The sequence below is a fragment of the Mus caroli genome, unplaced genomic scaffold (genome assembly GCF_978045245.1).
Source record: "Mus caroli unplaced genomic scaffold, Mus_caroli_1 scaffold_15, whole genome shotgun sequence".
Taxonomy (NCBI): domain Eukaryota; kingdom Metazoa; phylum Chordata; class Mammalia; order Rodentia; family Muridae; genus Mus; species Mus caroli.
In genome coordinates, this window is record NW_028227270.1 from 5,901,687 (window position 1) to 5,917,243 (window position 15,557).

Here is a 15,557-nt window from a genome sequence, read left to right on the forward strand (position 1 = left end):
GGAATATGCTCAGAAAACTTGGCTCATTTTGCTTATGACTGCTATGGAAATGTATTTTCCCATTTCTGACTGCCTAGACATTTTTTCCCTCTTATCCTCTAAAGTTTACTTGTTACATTTAGTTTCCTCTATTTACTGACACTTGACTGTTTGTTAATGGGGGATCAATTGTATTGGGGATGAGGAGAAAACAGCCTCAGGATTTAAATCATCTACAGCCTATATACTTGTATGCCTTAAAAGTTATGTATAATTCCTGGCTTTTTGGACACAGGAACGTGTTTATATTTATCAGCCCTTGTTTCTATCTTACATTTTGACTGCATTCATGGCGCACCCTCTGGGCTCTCCTTATGATTCTTAGGAAGCACCATCTAAATGTCTATCTCCATTGCTCACTTATTTATCATAACTATTATTGTCAGCTGTACTGGTGCTTACGACCTGGAAGCCCAAAGGCAAAACTTTGGAAAAGTATGAATTCCTTTGCATGAGTATCATCAGTAAAGAAATTTAGCACAAAAAAACTGCATCATTTCATTATCAACTAACTCCTTAGCTGACAAAATATTTCTACATTATCTATCAATAGTAAACATACAGCTTTTAAACTCATGGTTAGTGTTATTCATTAAATAGAATTGTATCAAAGGTGGTTAAAAAGTCAGGGCTCCTCAAAATTTCAAGGTTAACAATTTTTCCTTAATTATTCAAAATTTATTTACCAAATGTTTAAAATCTTTAAAAGGCAATGCTTACACACAGGTATCTCATTTCCAAACACTTTTGCTTTTGGTTTTATATTTTGTATTATCATCAAATCTGTGAAAAATATTTCTCTGTGCGTGTGTGCGTGTGTGCAGTCACGGGTGTGTGTGTATACATTGCAGCCTCAGAGTTCTCCTTGCCTGATTCTTAGGAATTACCATCTATTTTTATACTCACATATATATGTGTGTGTGTATGTATATATATGTATATGTATATATACATATATACACACACATATTCAATTTACATATTTACAAAGTTTGAGTCAGTGAGTCTAGAAAACATCTTAGACTTTCAGCAACACAGTTATCTCTGGAGACTCTAAGACAAACAAAACACAACAAAGAACAAGAGATTTTGAGCTCCAAGTTTTGAAAGCAAGTCCAGGTAAGAAAGAACCAAATGTATATGATTATCACAACAGTGTAGATTGTTTTACACCTAATACTTTAGCCTGGTTTCTTCTTTTAAGTATGGCAGATAACCATTGCATGCAGTTCCTATGAATATTCAGATTTTAAAGACCCTTGATTGGCCACTGCCATTAAGAAGTAAACCACGATGGGGGCCTGCTGCTGTCAGAGAGGCTGCTTTGGTTAAGAGTTTGAGCTAGTTGTCTGTAGGTATAAGAATGAGTGTTTGAAGGTAGTTAGGGATTATCCAGGTCTAGTATGGTGGCACTAGTAATGGAATAAGATCCATGACCTTCCAAAGCCTGGTTAGTTGGCTAGATTTCTAGCACCAGGTATGATTTCCCACCTCTTTGAGTAGGTCTTAAGTCTGATTAGACAGTTGTTGATTACATCCAATATTTGATTACCATTAGTGCACTTTTAGTGATATCTTTCCACGCTAATTATTCATATGAATCACATCTAGGTATGACCATTTGCTGCTTTTCTCTCGTCAGCTTGCATAGCACTTTGTTATTTTATTAGATATTTTCTTTATTTACATTTCAAAAGCTATCCCGAAAGTTCACTGTACCCTCCCCCTGCTCTGCTCCCCTACCCACCCACTCCCACTTCTTGGCCCTGGCATTCCCCTGTACTGGGGCATATAAAGTTTGCAAGACCAGGGGTCACTCCTCCCATTGATGGCCTACTAGGCCATCTTCAGCTACGTATGCAGCAAGAGACACGAGCTCTGAGGGTACTGGTTAGTTCAAATTGTTGTTCCACTTATAGAGTTGCAGACCCCTTCAGCTCCTTGCGTACTCTCTCTAGCTCCTACATTGGGGGGCCCTGTGTTCCATTCAATAGCTGACTATGAGCATCCACTTCTGTGTTTGCCCGGCACTGGCATAGCCTCACCCAAGACAGCTATATCAGGGTCCCTTCAGCAAAATCTTGCTGGCATATGCAATAGTATCTGGGTTTGGTGGCTGATTATGGGATGGATCCCCAGGTAGGGTAGTCTCTGGATGGTCCATCCTTTTGTCTTAGCTACAAACTTTGTCTCTGTAACTCCTTCCATGGGTATTTTGTTCCTTAATCTAGGAAGGAATGAAGTATCCATACGTTGGGCTTCCATCTTCTTGATTTTCTGTTTTGCAAATTGTGTCTTGGGTATTCTAAGTTTCTGGGCTAATATCCACTTATCAGTGAGTGCATATCTGGTGACTTCTTTTGTGATTGGGTTACCTCACTAAGGATGATATCCTCCAGATACATCCATTTGCCCAAGAATTTCATAAATGCATTGTTTTTAATAGCTGAGTAGTACTCCATTGTGTAAATGTACCCCATTTTCTGTATCCATTCCTCTGTTGAGGGACATCTGGGTTCTTTCCAGCTTCTGGCTATAATAAATAAGGCTGTTATGAACATAGTGGAGCATGTGTCCTTATTACCAGTTGGAACATCTTCTGGGTATATGCCCAGGAGAGGTATTGCTGGATCTTCCGGTAGTACTATGTCCAATTTTTATATGAACCGCCAGACTGACTTCCAGAGTAGTTGTACAAGCTTGCAATCCCACCAGCAATGGAGGAGTGTTCCTCTTTCTCCACAACCTAGACAGCATCTTCTGTCACCTGAATTTTTGATCTTAGCCATTCTGACTGGTGTGAGGTGGAATCTCAAGGGTATTTTGATTTGTATTTCCCTGCTAATTAAGGATGTTGAACATATTTTCCGGTGCTTCTCATCCATTCACTATTCCTCAATTGAGAATTCTTTGTTTAGCTCTGTACTCCATTTTTTAATGGGGTTATTTGAATTTCTGGAGTCCAGCTTCTTGAGCTCTTTATATATATTGGATATTAGTCCCCTATCAGATTTAGGATTGGTAAAAATTCTTTCCCAATCTGTTGGTGACCTTTTTGTCTTATCAACAGTATCTTTTGCCTCACAGAAGCTTTGCAATTTTATGAGGTCCCATTTGTCAATTCTTGATCTTATAGCACAAGCCATTGCTATTCTGTTTAGGAATTTTTCCCCTGTGCCCATAACTTCGAGGCTTTTCCCCACTTTCTCCTCTATAAATTTCAGTGTCTCTGGTTTTATGTGGAGGTCTTTGATCCACTTAGATTTGAGCTTTGTACAAGGAGATATAAGAAAGGATCAATTCACATTCTTCTACATGATAATCGCCAGTTGTGCCAGCACCATTTCTTGAAAATGTTGTCATTTTTCCACTGGATGGTTTTAGCTCCCTTGTCAAATATTAAGTGCCCATAGGTTTGTGGATTCATTTCTGGGTCTTCAATTCTATTCCTGTCTTCTACCTGTCTGTTGCTGTGCCAGCACCATTTGTTGAAAATGCTGTCTTTTTTCCACTGGATAGTTTTAGCTCCCTTGTCAAAGATCAAGTGACCATAGGTGTGTGGGTTCATTTGTGGGTCTTCAATTCTATTCCATTGGTCTACTTGTCTGTTGCTATACCAGTATCATGCAGTTTTTATCACAATTGCTCTGTAGTATAACTTTAGGTCAGGCATGGTGATTCTACCAGAGATTCTTTTATTGCTGAGAATAATTTTTGCTATCATAGGTATTTTGTTATTCAAAATAAATTTGGAAATTGCTCTTTGTAAATCAGTGAAGAATTCAGTTAGAATTTTGATGGGGATTGCATTGAATCAGTAGATGGGGATTGCATTGAATCAATCAGTTTCTGCAGGATAACCATTTTTACTATATTCATCCTACCAATCCATGAGCATAGAAGATCTTTCAATCTTCTGAGATCTTCTTCAATTTCTTTCTTCAGAGACTTGAAGTTCTTATCATATAGATCTTTCACTTCCTTAGTAAGAGTATTTTATATTATTTGTGACTATTGTGAAGGATGTTGTTTCCCTAATTTCTTTCTCAGCCCATTTATCCTTTGTGTAGAGAGAGGCCATTGATCTATTTGAGTTAATTTTATATCCAGCTACAGCACTGAAGGTGTTGATCAGGTTTAGAGTTCTCTGGTGGAATTTTTAGGGTCACTTATATATACTATCATATCATCTGCAAATAGTGATATTTTGACTACTTCCTTTGCAATTTGTATTCCCTTGATCTCCTTTTGTTGTCAAATTGCTCTGGCTAGGACTTTAAGTACTATATTGAATAAGTAGGGAGAAAGTGGGCAGCCTTGTCTAGTCCCTGATTTTAGTGGGATTGCTTCATGTTTCGCTCCATTTAGTTTGATGTTGGCTACTGGTTTGTTGTAGATTGCTTTTATTATGTTTAGGTATAGGCCTTGAATTCCTGATCTTTCCAAGACTTTTATCATGAATGGGTGTTGGATTTTGTCAAATGCTTTCTCAGCATCTAATGAAAGGATCATGTGTTTTTTGTCTTTGAGTTTGTCTATATAGTAGATTACATTGATGGATTTCCATATATTAAACCATTCCTGCATCCCCGGGATGAAGCCTACTTGGTAATGATGCATGATCATTTTGATGTGTTCTTGGATTTAGTTTGCAAGGATTTTATTGAGTATTTTTGCATCGATATTCATAGGGGAAATTGGTCTGAAGTTCTCTTTCTTTGTTGCATCTTTGTGTGGTTTAGGTATCAGAGTAATTGTGGCTTCATAGAATGAACTGGGTAGAGTATCTTCTGTTTCTATTTTGTGGAGTAGTTTGAGAGAGTTGGAATTGGGTCTTCTTTAAAAGTCTGATAGAACTCTGGACTAAACCCATCTGGTCCTGGACTTTTTTTGGTTGGGAGACTATTGATGACTTCTTCTATTTCTTTAGGGGATGTAGGACTGTTTAGGTCATTAATCTGATCCTGATTTAACTTTGGTACCTGGTATCTGTCTAGGAAGTTGTCCATTTCATCCAGGTTTTCCAGTTTTGTTGAATATAGCCTTTTGTAGTAGGATCTGATGATGTTTTGGATTTCCTCAGGTTCTGTTGTTATGTCTCCTTTTTCGTTTCTGATTTTATTAATTAGGATACTGACCCTGTTCCCTCTAGTTAGTCTGGCTAAGCATTTATCTATCTTGTTGATTTTCTCAAAGAACCAGCTCCTGGTTTGGTTGATTCTTTGAATAGTTCTTCTTGTTTCCACTTGGTTGATTTCAGCCCTAAGTTTGATTATTTCCTGCCATCTACTCCTCTTGGGTGAATTTGCTTCCTTTTGTTCTGGAGCTTCTAGGTGTGCTGTCAGACTGTTAGTGTATGCTCCCTCTAGTTTCTTTTTGGAGGCACTCAGGGCTATGAGTTTTCCTCTTAGGACTGCTTTCATTGTGTCCCATAAGTTTGGGTATGTTGTGGCTTCGTTTTCATTAAACTCTAAAAAGACTTTAATTTACTTCTTTATTTTTTCCTTGACCAAGCTATCATTGAGTAGAGTGTTGTTCAGTTTCCACGTGAATGTTGGCTTTCTATTATTTATGTTGTTACCGAAGATCAGCCTGAGTCTGTGGTGATCTGATAGGATGCATGGGAGAATTTTAATATTTTTGTATCTGTCGAGGCCTGTTTTGTGCCCGATTATATGGTCAATTATGGAGGAGGTAACATGAGGTGCTGAGAAGAATGTATATTCTCTAGTTTTAGTATTAAATAGTCTGTAGATCTCTGGTGTATCCATTTGTTTTATAACTTCTGTTAGTGTCCATGTGTCTCTGTTTAGTTTCTGTTTCCAGGATCTGTCCATTGGTGAGAGTGGGGTGTTGAAGTTTCCCACTATTATTGTGTGAGGTGCAATGGGTGCTTTGAGCTTTACTAAAGGTTCTTTAATGAATGTGGCTACCCTTGTATTTGGAGCATAGATATTCAGAATTGAGAGTTCATCTTGATAGATTTTACCTTTGATGAGTATGAAGTGCCCCTCCTTCTTTTCTTTGATAACTTTGGGTTGGAAGTCAATTTTATTCGATATTAGAATGGCTACTCCAGCTTGTTTCTTTAGACCGTTTGCTTGGAAAATTGTTTTCCAGCCTTCCACTCTGAGGTAGTATCTGACTTTTTTTCCTGAGATGGGTTTCCTGTAAGCAGCAGAATGTTGGGTCCTGTTTGTGTAGCCAGTCTATTAGTCTATGTCTTTTTATTGGGGAATTGAGTCCATTGATGAGAGATTAAAGAAAGTAATTGTTGCTTCCTGTAATTTTTGTTGTTAAAGTTGAGATTCTGTTCTTGCAGCTGTCTTCTTTTAGGTTTGTAGCTAGCAAAATTATTTCCTTTCTTCTGAGGGATATATATATATATATATATACACATATATATATATATACATATATATATGCATATATGTAATTTATATTATAAATGACAATATATAGAATTATGTATCTCATGCTTTCAATAAAAGCTTGGCTTGAAAGACTCAGGATGACTATTGGAAACAGTATCTTGTGGAGGTATACTCTCCAAATTCCTTTGGTTCTACCCTGTCATGTTCATTTAATATGTAAAGACATACATTCGTTATAATATATAAAGACATACAATACATCAGCTCATACAGTAATATTAAAACTTATTTAAACCCATATGAGATACAGCAGATAATTACACACAGAGATTACAGTGCATTCCTTCTGGATGCCAACACATTATCTTCTAAGTGTTATCAAAGAACCTACACTTGGAGATCAGCACCCACTGAAGAATCTGCCTCCAAGGCAGACCATGAAGGAAACCAACAATTCAAGCATGGGAAGCTGTCCGTCACTAGTCCCAGGCACCCAAAGCTGTCCAGCATGTGTCCCAATTCTCTGGGGAGAACACACTCCTGTCCTCTCTTCTCCATGATGACTCTTGTACTACTATCTTGGGCTGTATGTAGGTAACTGCGAGCAGTGTTTTCTCTAGTTTATTCTCCTCACTGACTCATTGTTTAGTGTTTTCTTACAATCAGAAAAGTTGTTGAAAGCCTCTTTCCCACCACATTTCTACTTTATCTCCCATTTCCACCATATCCCCTCTTCTATCTAGCCTGCACATATTAAAATGCTTCCAAACTATTTTTATCATCCTTATATATGCATAGCATAAATACCATACCTGCAACTCTATGTTCTATGTTGAAAAGATGGCTTTTCAACAAATTAAAATATTCTATTTAGCTCTAAATATGGAAACTAAAAATATATTACCCACTGCGAAATGAATTACTTATCCATTGTGTGTCAGATTTTAAACTAACAACTTTATAACCTTAAAATACAGCTCAATCTTAAAGTATTAATTTTGAAATGATGCATTTGCGCTAATGATTTACTGGGAGGAAAAACCCTTTAATCTAGCCCTTTCGCTTATGAACTTGAAAGTTGAACTCCATAGAAATGACTGATGGTAACAGCAGGCTTCTCCCTGGCTGATCAAAATTAACAGTTTCTTTCAATTGTTCTAATTAGGACCAAGGGGAGTTCTGGAATGTACCAACAGCATCTCAAATTGCTCTCTAGTTGAAAACTAGTTCCTGGGAAAGAATAGCCACTCTTACATTTTTTTACACATAGTTGAGTCAACGTGCTGTTACTATTGTTTACTAAGAGCCTCTCTGGGAATATGTCTCATGAGAAAGGTTTTTTGTTTTGGTTTGGTTTGGTTTAGGTGTAGTTGTGTTGTTGTTGTTGCTTTTTGTTCGTTTGGGTGTTTGTTTTTTGCTCTTGGTTGTTGGTTTTCATTTTGCTTTTCGTGTGTGTGTGTGTGTGTGTGTGTGTGTTAGAAATCAAAAACAGTTACAGGTGAGAAACATAATCAACTGATCTAAACATATATTAGAAGCCAGCTACTACCTGTGTTCTGTGCACACCACCACAGGCCTAGGGCAGCAGCTCACTCAGTGTTGCCTTTTATTTTGCCCAACAGTTTTTTCACACTCATGCTGACATATAAGTACAAAAATCAGACCATGATCACAGAAATAATCTAAACATTAAGTTTATGAAAAACTAAGGGATATAAAAGCAATGCCTTCCAAGGGATTTTCCTGGGCGCTGAATGTCTTAGGAAACTTTGCTTTATATGTCAGAGACACTTTGCTACTATTAAGCTTTAGTCCCTCGAAATTTATCATCTAATCTTTTGGTCCTAATTGGTGATAACATTAGTATTTTTCTTAATAGCAATTTATTTTAAAAAATAATTCACTGAAAGTACATAGGATATACATTGAATTTATATAATATTTGTTACTTAAATTTAACCATTAACCTTAAAAAATTCCATGAGTAGTGAAGTGTACATGCCAGACAATATCAATATTATTAGCATTGAAGCAAACAAAAGTAAACCTTAAAAATCTTCACAGATATATACTTGATAGCATACATATAAAGTGTTTCTGAGCCAAAAGATCGAACTATTTGCACCAAATGTATTATGATAAAGATCCCAGTTCCCTGTAAGTCAACCAGGTATCAGCCTGCCTATAAAGTGGTTATGGGCAATCAGAATGTCCATGTCTTATCATCTTTCCAAGCTATTTCTCTGCATATGGCAATTCTCAGTTCAAAGACCTGGGGGAGGGCATAGGCTTTAACCGCCTACCCAATCCCTAAATAAGGAATCGACTCTTTCAACTCAGTGCTATGTTAAGATGAGAGCAATCTCTTGTTGTAATTAGCATTCTTTCCTACTGGAAGGAGGGTGACTGGGTGGCTAAATGGCCTAGCATTCCTTAGGGACACATTTCTTCCCTAGGGCTGGACACAAACTATTTAAAACCTATGTGAATGAGTTGGATTAACATGGAATCAACTTCCTTGGGAAACAGAGCCACGCAATTCCAAGGAGACAAAATACTTCAAGACAATCACACCAGTGGTGACAACCTCCAGACTTACTGGTCTTGTCAGCTTTAATTTAGCTGATGACATGAACATTGAGCAGTTCTACATCTGTTTTATGAGTGTAAATTCTCTTTTTACTTCCTGAAAAGTTAAGATAGTTTACACACACACACACACACACACACACACACACAAAATAAACTCCACCCCCACACACAAAAAAGTGGAGAGGAGAATGATAGGAAGCACTTGGAAAACAGTGTTCACGTGGGTACATAGGAGAGAAAATTATCACCTTTAAAAAGAACATATTTATTACCATATTTGAGGACATATTCAAATTTTTCTATCTATTCAAATGGCAGTTACCACCATACATCTTTTAAAAGGCCTAATAATAAATATATAATTAACATTTTAAAAATAAATGTATGATTTTTGTTATTTGTTCACCCAAATTTTACCAGATTGGTGTATTTCCTCTTTAATGTACTTAATTAAAAAATTAAATATACAAGTATAAAATAGAATCTTGGGAGGCAGTCTCTTTATCTGTAAAATTACTATTGCAGTGGCTAACATTGAATCAAAATATCCTATTAATATATAAACTGATATTATTATTATGACAGTAATATTTGAAATGGTAGTTATTCTTGTCAGTATTTTACTAAATAGTATACACATGTAATGATCATATGTATTTACAGTGAAGGGACCTGGAACCTTTATCCACAAAACTGTAGTATGGTTAACTAGTCAGACATAAAATGTAGAATCTACTAATTAAATACAGTGAGCTATCTTTGGAAATGTCCAGATTTTAGGGTGAAACTACATCAAGATGTTGAATAAAAATAAAGGTATAATTGCTCCCAGGTAAGATCGAAGAGGAGGATAGACATGAAGGGGGTACAGCCAGAGGCATCTGAAAGGGCCCAGTCTGAACCAGGCCATGAGAGGAGGAGAGGTTAGAGAGGAAGAGAGGTGGGCAAGAGAGACAGAGCAATACAAGAAACCGTGCGGCAGGAATGCATACTTATAGAGGAAAGAAAGGCTGGAGGAAGAGAAGAAAACCTCCTGTGCAGAAGAGGTTTAGGGTATGGGTGGGGTATGCCAGTCAGGATGACTCTTAACAGGTACTTGCTGAGAAAGCCTCCTGGGCAGTACGCACTTTGTGTGCTTATAAGCACCACTGTCAGCCATTTGCTCAGGGTTTCTTGGGACCTGACACACGCAACCATGTGCATCAGCAATAAATGTCATCCCAGAATGGCAGATATCAGAACCCCATCCAGAAGCAGTCCTGTGGTCTTTCACTGATGGATTAAACTGGCCAGCCAGCAATCCCCCGAGAATATCCAAACTGTGAATCCCCAACTCTAGGATTCCAGGCACACGCCAACACCTAGCTTTTTATGTGAGTTCTGGGTACCCAAATTCAAATCTCCACGCTTACGCAGCAGGTACTTTACTGAGTGAGTCCTCCTCTAGTCCCAGGGAGCAGTGTTTCTTCGTTTTAAACAGACTTAGAGTTAGTTGGCAGAGTGTTGCTGTGATGATCAGCCTGCAAGACGATGTTTTTTTAAGAATCTGAAAGCTAAAGTATTTCCGAAATGTATTACAGTTATTTGTAACAGGAAGTAAACCCTAAAATGGAGGATAGAAACGCTGCATTTGTCACTGGTAAAGCTTGCTTAGGACAAAAAAAATCATCTACTAAAGTACGTCTTCGAGGTACTTCCTTTCAAATAAGACCAAGGTCCCTGAAAGCTCTGCTTCCATTCCAACTCTCTAATGGGCTGATGTACTTACAAAAATCTTAGCTGAAGCCAGCCTTCCTTAGTCTCCAGTTCATAAATGTGAATGGAAAACAAAAGTTGCTAATGTGGTGTCCTATGTAATAAAGTCACATTTCCCTGCATTCAACTTGTGCCTTTTTCAAAATGCAGTACTGGCAATTAAGGGGATAGACTGCTTCGTCCCTTTTATAAAGCTCTGTAAAATGTAAAGGGATGTTCGGTTGGAAATTCAAATGGCTTGAAAATTGTTCGAGATGTTCTTTGAAACTGAGGTCCTTGAGTTAGAAAATCATCAACAACAACAACAACAATTTGGAACTTAATATAGAGGAAAAACAACCTGTCTTCCTTGGTAAACTTAAAAAAAAAAGCAGTGAACATGGTGTTCTAAAATGACGTTACTGAGTGTAACAGTGAGAGAACAGACAAGCTTACAGGCAATGAGGATAGAGACTCGGTTCAGACACAGAGATTCCTGCTCTTCAACATGTCTAACCTGCAAGAATGGAAGTCACTTTGTAAAAATGATATTTAAGCACACATTTTCAATGAGTCACTAGCTATATTTACAAATACATTATGATAAATACATTTAATGAGAGAAAATTATTGAGTATTTGCCTATAGAGTCAAATATATAAACTTAAACTTACACTTAATTATTTTCAGTTACAAAATGTGTAAAGTATGTGTGTGTGTGTGTGTTTGCTTTTATCTCAAGTAATAAGATTGTATTTTGAGGAAAAAAATTATGGCTTCAATAAGAAAATTAAATTTAGATGTGAAATAGTCTAAAATGAGGCACATGAATATTGTATTATTTTCATCCCTCAGAATTACAGGTTGTTATGATTTTCTTAAGACACTTGTCACCTAAAGAATTAAAATAAATCCTTCAGTCTCCATCCCTACTTGCTTACAGACCTATTCTTTACGCTGCCATAGTTCCATTCTAATTGATGGAAGTGCCAATGTTAAGTGTATCATGGGTGTCATACAGGTTCACTTCCTTAGATTTGGCTCAGGAGAAAGGCTGCTGCAAACTACATGTGGGGAAAGGAAGGGAGCTAGAGTAGTTCACCACTGTCATCCACATAGCTGGAACTATTCCAGCCACAACCACGTACTCTCCATATCTTGATCTCCAGTGACCTGGCTGACTTCCTGATAACCTTCACTAACCTGCTGAGCTCTCCAGCCAATGTCCCTAAGGTGGGAACCTTGGGATGAGTTCTGCATCCCATTGTCTTCTCCATTTTGCTCTACTTTGTGATTATTGACTTCTTGGCTCTGTCAGAAATGTAATCCATTTATTTATTAAATACCAACTGCTAAAAACACACAAAATGATGTCTTTTTATGATTAAATTATAACATAGTTATGCTACTAGTATCATGTTATGTCAGAACACTTTTGGAGTTCTGCACAAAGTCAACAAACCTTTAATTACACTACAGACATTACTATAAGATCTCAGTTCCTACATGAAGAAACTGAGATACAAATAATTTTGTTAGATTGTAATACGCATACACATGCCAGCAGTAAATCGATAGTTTTTATCCTTTTCGGTAAGATATTTTATAAACTCTTTGTGAGCATCATAAAATGCGTTTTCACATACTCAGTCTTCTCAGACCCCTTGCATATGCTAACTTCTCCCTCACCTCCACACTCACCCGTCTCACATGGGAGTTTGTATTTCCCAATTACTCTTGGTATTCAGGCCTGCCCTTGGGCATGGTTAATCTACCAAGGGTCATAACATTAAGCAAACATGATCATCTCTCTCAGTAGCTATCAAATACCTATAGCTCCTAAGCTATTTTCATGCCCACCTTCTCCAAATGCTGGGATTTTGTCTGACTTCAGCATGATCAGGTCTTGTGCATACCATCACAATCATATATACTCATACATGCAACTGCCTTGTTGTATGTGGAAAAAGCTTTTTTTTAAGCAATCTCTCTGCCTCTTCTTGTAGGAAGATCCTTAAACCTTAGAGGAAGGGCTGTAGTATGAACATCCCATTTAGAGGCAAACACTCCATAGTTTCCTATTGTCTGTGTTTTATCACTTTCTGGTCTTTATTCTAAGTGCCATCTGTTATAAAAAAAACTCAAGAAGAATGAAGACCAAAGTGTGGACACTGTGCACCTTCTTAGAATTGGGAACAAAACACCCAGGGAAGGAGTTACAGAGACAAAGTTCGTAGCTGTGATGAAAGGATGGACCATTTAGAGACTGCCGTATCCAGGGATCCATCCCATAATCAGCTTCTAAACGCTGACACCATTGCATACACTAGCAAGATTTTTCTGAAAGGACCCAAATATAGCTGTCTCTTGTGAGACGATGCCGGGGCCTAGCAAACACAGGAGTGGATGTTCACAGTCAGCTATTGGATGTATCACAGGGCTCCCAATGGAGAAGCTAGAGAAAGTACCCAAGGAGCTAAAGGGATCTGCAACCCTATTGTTGGAACAACATGATGTACTAACCAGAACCCCGGAGCTCTTGTCTCTAGCTGCATATGTATCGAAAGATGGCCTAGTCGGCCATCAATGGAAAGAGAGGCCCATTGGACTTGCAAACTTTATATGCCCCAATATAGGGGAATGCCAGGGCCAAAAGAATGGGAATGGGTGGGTAGGGAAGTGGGGGGCGCTATGGGGGACTTTTGGGATAGCATTGGAAATGTAATTGAGGAAAATATGTAATAAAAATATTAAAAAAACAAAAGAAAGTTCACTGATGAGGACTGAGAAAGGAACAGTTCTATGGGTATGGAAACAAGGTATTAGGAGGTGTTTTAACAACATCCCCATCTAGACAAGTTATTGTATTCGTTTTCATTCTTAGCAATGCGCTTTCTGTTGCTCTATCAGAACTGATTTCACCTATAAATACACTAACACATTCCCAAGTGTTTGACATTTCTAAGTGTCCAAGATTCCATGCCATACAGAAATCACAGAAGAGTGCCTGACAAAGAGAAACCAATGAAAGATGGACTGCAGTTAAGCTGCAGATATTTGTGTGATTAAAATATCTGAGCTTCACGTATAATCTGCACGAAGGAAACTATTTTTTAGAACTATAGATTCATTTCTAAGATTCCAATAGACAGCAAAATTGAAAGGTTGTAACTACATCTGAGATAATGGTGGCACAGTTAGTATAAGCCGAATAGGTCATTCTATCGCAGAACTTCTGGGAATGGTAATTTCCTAAATAATAGAGGTTGATTTCACTTTGAACTGGAGGCTGAGAAGTCCAAGAACATGGATTGATATCTTCATGATGCATCTTAAGTAAAAGAGACCATTATCTGGCGACTGTACCAGAGTCCATTGGAAAGAGTTGTTTTGTACAGAGAGCCATTCATGAAGGCTCCATAACGATGAAAGGAATATCTTGCTGGGCGCTACCTTCTAATACTACTACATTGCTGATCAATATTCTAACATTGAATATGAAAATGGCTTAGAGGGAAAAGAAACTTGAGTTCCATATCCAGAACCCATAAAGTGGAAAAATAGAAGACTCCAGAGATTTGTCTTTTCGCCTCCTTCCAAACACTGTGCTTACATACCATGTACACACCACTAACACCATACAAACACACACACACACACACACAGAGATAATAAATAATAATAATAAAACATTTTTTAAAATACTTAACTCATTGCTGTTATGTAACATTCAAACAATTTTCAAATTTAATTTTTTCATGTAAACCTCATTGCTGTCTTATCTTTTCTTTTAATTTTTTTATTAGATATTTTCTTCATTTACATTTCAAATGCTATCCCAAAAGTCCCCTATACCCTCCACCCGCCTTACTATCCTACCCACTCACTCCCACTTCTTGGTCCTGGCTTTTCCCTGTACTGGGGCATATAAAGTTTGCTAGACCAAGGGGCCTCTCTTCCCAATGATAGCCAACTAGGCCATCTTCTGCTACATATGCAGCTAGAGATACAAGCTCTGGGGGTACTGGTTAGTTCATATTGTTGTTCCACTTATAGGGTTGCAGACCCCTTCAGCTCTTGGGTACTTTCTCTAGCTTCTCCATTGGGGGCCCTGTGTTCCATCCTATAGATGACTGTGAGCATCCACTTCTGTATTTGCCAGGCACTGGCAAAGCCTCACAGGAGACAGCTATATCAGGGTCCTTGCAGCACAGACAGAAGCCCTTGTGAGCTAGTGAAGACATTGAGTTATTGAATTAAAAAGCACTGAACCCCATACACTAGACTTTACCTTTTTCTTGTTTGATAAAATGGAAAAACCAATATGCTGTCTGATCTATGTACCACCTAATAACCAAACACTGAGTAATAAGTAATACATTTTAACAATCACAGTTTCAATCATGTTGTAAGGGTAGTTAGTGTATCCATTTGACTTCTTTGACTATGTGTCCTAAACAGAATATATAGATGCACATACAAAATGAAATCATAACTCCTGCTCCAAAAAATCACTAAACTGCAGCAGTGATGGGTGATGGATGAACTCAGAACCAGAATCCGTTTGGTCAGGGGTCTATAAAACAGCATGTGTCATTGCCTCATGCCTATGAAAGGGTGTAGATAATTTATGATCAATAATATTTTCTAAATATTTGTGTGTGTGTGTGTGTGTGTGTGTGTGTGTGTGTGTTTTGTTCTTGTTAGCTTACAGAAGTTTCCACTAGGTTCCTCCCAAGGACCTAGCAATGGCTTATATCATCACCTGCAACCACTACCTGCCCCCAGATGCAGGCAGCATATAAAAGGACTGCCCTG